Here is a 9,213-nt window from a genome sequence, read left to right as displayed (position 1 = left end):
CCATGCTTCACTGCTGTCTGTTGACACTCATTATTGTATCGCTCTCCACGATGCTTCACTGCTGCCTGCAGACACTCATTATTGTACCGCTCTCCACCATGCTTCACTGCTGTCTGCAGACGCTCCTTATTGTAGCGCTCTCCACCATGCTTCACTGTTACCTGCAGACACTCATTATTGTACCGCTCTCTACCATGCCTCACTGCTGCCTGCAGATACTCTTTATTGTACCGCTCTCCACCATGCTTCACTGCTTCCTGTTGACAATCATTATTGTATCGCTCTCCACCATGCTTCACTGCTTCCTGTTGACAATCATTATTGTATCGCTCTCCACCATGCCTCACTGCTGCCTGCAGACACTCATTATTGTACCGCTCTCCACCATGCTTCACTGATGCCTGCAGAAACTCATTATTGTACTGCTCTCCACCATGCTTCACTGCTGTCTGCAGACACTCATTATTGTACCGCTCTCCACCATGCTTCACTGCTGCCTGCAGACACTGATTATTGTACCGCTCTCCACCATGCTTCACTGCAGCCTGCAGACACTCATTATTGTACCGCTCTCCACCATTCTTCACTGCTGCCTGCAGGCACTCATTATTGTACCGCTCTCTACCATGCCTCACTGCTGCCTGCAGACACCCGTTATTGTACCGGTCTCTACCATGCCTTACTGCTGCCCGCAGACACTCATTATTGTACCGCTCTCTACCATGCAGACACTCTTTATTGTACCGCTCTCCACCATGCTTCACTGCTGCCTGCAGACACTCATTATTGTACTGCTCTCCACCATGCTTCACTGCAGCCTGCAGGCACATTATTGTACTGCTCTCCTGCATGCTTCACTGCTGCCTGCAGACACCCGTTATTGTACCGGTCTCTACCATGCCTTACTGCTGCCCGCAGACACTCATTATTGTACCGCTCTCTACCATGCAGACACTCTTTATTGTACCGCTCTCCACCATGCTTCACTGCTGCCTGCAGACACTCATTATTGTACTGCTCTCCACCATGCTTCACTGCTGCCTGCAGACACTCATTATTGTACTGCTCTCCACCATGCTTCACTGCAGCCTGCAGGCACATTATTGTACTGCTCTCCTGCATGCTTCACTGCTGCCTGCAGACACTCATTATTGTACCGCTCTCTACTGTGCCTCACTGCTTCCCGCAGACACTCATTATTGTACCGCACTCTGCCATGCCTCACTGCTGCCTGCAGACACTCATTATTGTACCGCTCTCCACCATGCTTTACTGCTGCCTGTTGACACTCATTATTGTATCGCTCTCCACCATGCTTCACTGCTACCCTCAAAAACTCATTATTGTACCACTCCACTGTGCTGCCTGCAGACACTCATTACTGTACTTCTCTTGACTATGCTTCAGTGCTGCCTGCAGACACTCATTATTGTACTACTCTCCGCCATGCTTCATTGCTGCCTACAGACACTTATTATTATACCGTTCTCCGCCATGCTTCACTGCTGCCTACAGACACTCATTATTGTACCGCTCTCCACTATGCTTCACTGCAGCCTGCAGACACATTATTGTACTGCTCTCCACCATGCTTCACTGCTGCCTGCAGGCACTCATTATTGTACCGCTCTCCACCATGCTTCATTGCTGCCTGCAGACACTCATTATTGTACCGCTCTCCACCATGCTTCACTGCTGCCTGCAGACACTCTTTATTGTACTGCTCTCCACCATGCTTCACTGCTGCCTGCAGACACTCATTATTGTACCGCTCTCTACCATGCTTCACTGCTGCCTGCAGACACTCATTATTATAACACTCTCTACCATGCCTTACTGCTGCCTGCAGATGCTCATTATTGTACCGCTCTCCACCATGCTTCACTGCTGCCTGCAGACTCTCATTATTGTACCGCTCTCCAGCATGCTTCACTGCTGCCTGCAGACACTCATTATTATAACACTCTCTACCATGCCTCACTGCTGCCCACAGACACTCATTATTGTACCGCTCTCTACCATGCCTCACTGCTGCCCGCAGACTCTCATTATTGTACCACTCACCACCATGCTTCACTGCTGCCTGCAGACACTCATTATTGTACCGCTCTCTACCATGCCTCACTGCTGCCCGCACACACTCATTATTATACCGCTCTCTACCATGCCTCACTGCTGCCTGCAGACACTCATTATTGTACCGCTCTCCACCATGCTTCACTGCTGCCTGCAGACACATTATTGTACCCCTCTCCACTATGCTTTACTGCAGCCTGCAGACACATTATTGTACTGCTCTCCACCATGCTTCACTGCTGCCTGCAGGCACTCATTATTGTACCGCTCTCTACCATGCCTCACTGCTGCCTGCAGATACTCATTATTGTACTGCTCTCCACCATGCTTCACTGCTGCCTGCAGACACTCATTATTGTACCGCTCTCTACCATGCTTCACTTCTGCCTGCAGACACTCATTATTATAACGCTTTCTACCATGCCTCACTGCTGCCTGCAGATACTCATTATTGTACCGCTCTCCACCATGCTTCACTGCTGCCTGCAGACTCTCATTATTGTACCGCTCTCCACCATGCTTCACTGCTGCCTGAAGACACTCATTATTATAACACTCTCTACCATGCCTCACTGCTGCCCGCAGACACTCATTATTGTACCGCTCTCTACCATGCCTCACTGCTGCCTGCAGACACTCATTATTGTACCGCTCTCTACCATGCCTCACTGCTGCCTGCAGACACTCATTATTGTACCGCTCTCCACCCTGCTTCACTGCTGCCTGCAGACACATTATTGTACCCCTCTCCACTATGCTTCACTGCAGCCTGCAGACACATTATTGTACCGCTCTCTACCATGCTTCATTGCTGCCTGCAGATACTCATTATTGTACCGCTCTCCACCATGCTTCACTGCTGTCTGCAGACACTCATTATTGTACCGCTCTCCACCATGCTTCACTGCTGCCTGCAGACACCGATTATTGTACCGCTCTCCACCATGTTTCACTGCATCCTGCAGACACTCATTATTCTACCGCTCTCCATCATGCTCTACTGCTGCCTGCAGATATTCATTATCGTACCCCACTCCACCATGCTTCACTGCTACCACCAGACACTCATTATTATAAGGCTCTCCGACTTGCTTCACTGCTACCTGCAGAAACTCTTTATTGTACCACTATCCACCATGCTTCACTGTTGCCTGCAGGCACTCATTATTGTACCGCTCTCCACCATGCTTCATTGCTGCCTGCAGATACTCTTTATTATACCGCTCTCCACCATGCTCCACTGCAGCCTGCAGACACTCATTATTGTACCGCTCTCTACCATGCCTCACTGCTGCCCGCAGACACTCATTATTGTACCGCTCTCTACCATGCCTCACTGCTGCCTGCAGACACTCATTATTGTACCGCTCTCCACCATGCTTCACTGCTGCCTGCAGGCACTCATTATTGTACCGCTCTCCACCATGCTTCACTGCTGCCTGCAGGCACTCTTTATTGTACCGCTCTCCACCATGCTTCACTGTTGCCCGCAGACACTCAATATTGTACTGCTCACCACCATGCTTCACGGCTGCCTGCAGACACTCATTATTGTACCGCTCTCTACCATGCCTCACTGCTGCCTACAGATACTCATTATTGTACTGCTCTCCACCATGCTTCACTGCTGCCTGCAGACACTCATTATTGTACCGCTCTCTACCATGCCTCACTGCTGCCCGCAGACACTCATTATTGTATCGCTCTCCACCATGCTTCACTGCTGCCTGCAGACACTCATTATTGTACCGCTCTCCACCATGCCTTACTGCTGCCTGCAGACACTCATTATTGTACTGCTCTCCACCATGCTTCACTGCTGCCTGCAGACATTCATTATTGTACTGCTCTCCACCATGCCTCACTGCTGCCTGCAGACACTCATTATTGTACCGCTCTCCACCATGCTTCACTGCTGCCTGCAGACACTCATTATTGTACTGCTCTCCACCATGCCTCACTGCTGCCTGCAGACACTCATTATTGTACCGCTCTCTACCATGCCTCACTGCTGCCTGCAGACACTCATTATTATACCGCTCTCCACCATGCCTCACTGCTGCCCGCAGACACTCATTATTGTACCGCTCTCTACCATGCCTCACTGCTGCCTGCAGACACTCATTATTGTACCGCTCTCCACCATGCTTCACTGCTGCCTGCAGACACTCATTATTGTACCGCTCTCCACCATGCCTCACTGCTGCCTGCAGACACTCATTATTGTACCGCTCTCCACCATGCTTCACTGCTGCCTGCAGACGCTCATTATTGTAATGCTCTCCACCATGCTTCACTGCTGTCTGCAGACACTCATTATTGTACTGCTCTCCACCATGCTTGACTGCTGCCTGCAGACACTCATTATTGTACCGCTCTCCACCATGCTTCACTGCTGCCTGCAGACACTCATTATTGTACTGCTCTTCACCATGCTTCACTGCTGTCTGCAGACACTCATTATTGTACCGCTCTCCACCATGCTTCACTGCAGCCTGCAGACACTGATTATTGTACCGCTCTTTACCATGCTTCACTGCTACCTGCAGACACTATTGTACCGCTCTCCACCATGCTTCACTGCTGCCTGCAGACACTCATTATTGTACTGCTCTCCACCATGCTTCACTGCTGCCTGCAGACACTCATTATTGTACTGCTCTCCACCATGCTTCACTGCTGCCCCCAGACACATTATTTTACCGCTCTCCACTATGCTTCACTGCAGCTCGCAGACACATTATTGTATTGCTCTCCACCATGCTTCACTGCTGCCTGCAGGCACACATTATTGTACTGCTCTCCACCATGCTTCATTGCTGCCTGCAGATACTCATTATTGTACCGCTCTCCACCATGCTTCACTGCTGCCTGCAGACACTCATTTTTGTACCGCTCTCTACCATGCCTCACTGCTGCCTGCAGATACTCATTATTGTACTGCTCTCCACCATGCTTCACTGCTGCCTGCAGACACTCATTATTGTACCGCTCTCCACCATGCTTCACTGCAGCCCGCAGACTCTCATTATTGTACCGCTCTCCACCATGCTTCACTGCTGCCTGCAGACACTCATTTTTGTACCGCTCTCTACCATGCCTCACTGCTGCCTGCAGATACTCATTATTGTACCGCTCTCCACCATGCTTCACTGCTGCCTGCAGACACTCATTATTGTACCGCTCTCCACCATGCTTCACTGCTGCCTGCAGACACATTATTGTACCGCTCTCCACTATGCTTCACTGCAGCCTGCAGGCACTAATTATTGTTCCGCTCTCCACCATGCTTCCCTGCTGCTTGCAGACACTCATTATTGTACCGCTCTCTACCATGCCTCACTGCTGCCTGCAGACACTCATTATTCTACCGCTCTCCACCATGCTTCACTGCTGCCTGCAGACACTCATTACAGTACCGCTCTCTACCATGCCTCACTGCTGCCCGCAGACTCATTATTGTACTGCTCACCACCATGCTTCACTGCTGCCTGCAGACACTCATTATTGTACCGCTCTCTACCATAGCTCACTGCTGCCTGCAGACACTCATTATTGTACCACTCTCCACCATGCTTCACTGCTGCCTGCAGACACATTATTGTACCGCTCTCCACTATGCTTCACTGCAGCCTGCAGACACATTATTGTACTGCTCTCCACCATGCTTAACTGCTGCCTGCAGGCACTCATTATTGTACCGCTCTCTACCATGCTTCATTGCTGCCTGTAGATACTCATTATTGTACTGCTCTCCACCATGCTTCACTGCTGCCTGCAGACACTCATTATTGTATCGCTCTCTACCATGCCTCACTGCTGCCTGCAGACACTCATTATTGTACCCCTCTCTACCATGCCTCACTGCTACCTGCAGACACTCATTATTGTACCGCTCTCTACCATGCCTCACTGCTGCCCGCAGACACTCATTATTGTACTGCTCTCCACCATGCTTCACTGCTGTCTGTTGACACTCATTATTGTATCGCTCTCCACGATGCTTCACTGCTGCCTGCAGACACTCATTATTGTACCGCTCTCCACCATGCTTCACTGCTGTCTGCAGACGCTCATTATTGTAGCGCTCTCCACCATGCTTCACTGCAGCCTGCAGACACTCATTATTGTACCGCTCTCCACCACGCTTTTCTGCTCTCTGCAACATGCTTCACTGTTACCTGCAGACACTCATTATTGTACCGCTCTCTACCATGCCTCACTGCTGCCTGCAGATACTCTTTATTGTACCGCTCTCCACCATGCTTCACTGCTTCCTGTTGACAATCATTATTGTATCGCTCTCCACCATGCTTCACTGCTTCCTGTTGACAATCATTATTGTATCGCTCTCCACCATGCCTCACTGCTGCCTGCAGACACTCATTATTGTACCGCTCTCCACCATGCTTCACTGATGCCTGCAGAAACTCATTATTGTACTGCTCTCCACCATGCTTCACTGCTGTCTGCAGACACTCATTATTGTACCGCTCTCCACCATGCTTCACTGCTGCCTGCAGACACTGATTATTGTACCGCTCTCCACCATGCTTCACTGCAGCCTGCAGACACTCATTATTGTACCGCTCTCCACCATTCTTCACTGCTGCCTGCAGGCACTCATTATTGTACCGCTCTCTACCATGCCTCACTGCTGCCTGCAGACACCCGTTATTGTACCGGTCTCTACCATGCCTTACTGCTGCCCGCAGACACTCATTATTGTACCGCTCTCTACCATGCAGACACTCTTTATTGTACCGCTCCCCACCATGCTTCACTGCTGCCTGCAGACACTCATTATTGTACTGCTCTCCACCATGCTTCACTGCTGCCTGCAGACACTCATTATTGTACTGCTCTCCACCATGCTTCACTGCAGCCTGCAGGCACATTATTGTACTGCTCTCCTGCATGCTTCACTGCTGCCTGCAGACACTCATTATTGTACCGCTCTCCACCATGCTTTACTGCTGCCTGTTGACACTCATTATTGTATCGCTCTCCACCATGCTTCACTGCTACCCTCAAAAACTCATTATTGTACCACTCCACTGTGCTGCCTGCAGACACTCATTACTGTACTTCTCTTGACTATGCTTCAGTGCTGCCTGCAGACACTCATTATTGTACTACTCTCCGCCATGCTTCATTGCTGCCTACAGACACTTATTATTATATCGTTCTCCGCCATGCTTCACTGCTGCCTGCAGACACTCATTATTGTACCGCTCTCCACTATGCTTCACTGCAGCCTGCAGACACATTATTGTACTGCTCTCCACCATGCTTCACTGCTGCCTGCAGGCACTCATTATTGTACCGCTCTCCACCATGCTTCATTGCTGCCTGCAGACACTCATTATTGTACCGCTCTCCACCATGCTTCACTGCTGCCTGCAGACACTCATTATTGGACCGCTCTCTACCATGCTTCACTGCTGCCTGCAGACACTCATTATTATAACGCTCTCTACCATGCCTCACTGCTGCCTGCAGATGCTCATTATTGTACCGCTGTCCACCATGCTTCACTGCTGCCTGCAGACTCTCATTATTGTACCGCTCTCCAGCATGCTTCACTGCTGCCTGCAGACACTCATTATTATAACACTCTCTACCATGCCTCACTGCTGCCCACAGACACTCATTATTGTACCGCTCTCTACCATGCCTCACTGCTGCCCGCAGACTCTCATTATTGTACCACTCACCACCATGCTTCACTGCTGCCTGCAGACACTCATTATTGTACCGCTCTCTACCATGCCTCACTGCTGCCCGCACACACTCATTATTATACCGCTCTCTACCATGCCTCACTGCTGCCTGCAGACACTCATTATTGTACCGCTCTCCACCATGCTTCACTGCTGCCTGCAGACACATTATTGTACCCCTCTCCACTATGCTTTACTGCAGCCTGCAGACACATTATTGTACTGCTCTCCACCATGCTTCACTGCTGCCTGCAGGCACTCATTATTGTACCGCTCTCTACCATGCCTCACTGCTGCCTGCAGATACTCATTATTGTACTGCTCTCCACCATGCTTCACTGCTGCCTGCAGACACTCATTATTGTACCGCTCTCTACCATGCTTCACTGCTGCCTGCAGACACTCATTATTATAACGCTCTCTACCATGCCTCACTGCTGCCTGCAGATACTCATTATTGTACCGCTCTCCACCATGCTTCACTGCTGCCTGCAGACTCTCATTATTGTACCGCTCTCCACCATGCTTCACTGCTGCCTGCAGACACTCATTATTATAACACTCTCTACCATGCCTCACTGCTGCCCGCAGACACTCATTATTGTACCGCTCTCTACCATGCCTCACTGCTGCCTGCAGACACTCATTATTGTACCGCTCTCTACCATGCCTCACTGCTGCCTGCAGACACTCATTATTGTACCGCTCTCCACCCTGCTTCACTGCTGCCTGCAGACACATTATTGTACCCCTCTCCACTATGCTTCACTGCAGCCTGCAGACACATTATTGTACTGCTCTCCACCATGCTTCACTGCTGCCTGCAGGCACTCATTATTGTACCGCTCTCTACCATGCTTCATTGCTGCCTGCAGATACTCATTATTGTACCGCTCTCCACCATGCTTCACTGCTGTCTGCAGACACTCATTATTGTACCGCTCTCCACCATGCTTCACTGCTTCCTGCAGACACCGATTATTGTACCGCTCTCCACCATGTTTCACTGCATCCTGCAGACACTCATTATTCTACCGCTCTCCATCATGCTCTACTGCTGCCTGCAGATATTCATTATCGTACCCCACTCCACCATGCTTCACTGCTACCACCAGACACTCATTATTATAAGGCTCTCCGACTTGCTTCACTGCTACCTGCAGAAACTCTTTATTGTACCACTATCCACCATGCTTCACTGTTGCCTGCAGGCACTCATTATTGTACCGCTCTCCACCATGCTTCATTGCTGCCTGCAGATACTCATTATTATACCGCTCTCCACCATGCTCCACTGCAGCCTGCAGACACTCATTATTGTACCGCTCTCTACCATGCCTCACTGCTGCCCGCAGACACTCATTATTGTACCGCTCTCTACCATGCCTCACTGCTGCCTGCAGACACTCATTAT

This window comes from Eleutherodactylus coqui, chromosome 1, assembly GCF_035609145.1.
Source record: "Eleutherodactylus coqui strain aEleCoq1 chromosome 1, aEleCoq1.hap1, whole genome shotgun sequence".
NCBI classification, from domain to species: Eukaryota; Metazoa; Chordata; class Amphibia; order Anura; family Eleutherodactylidae; genus Eleutherodactylus; species Eleutherodactylus coqui.
Note: the sequence above shows the minus strand (reverse complement) of the source record.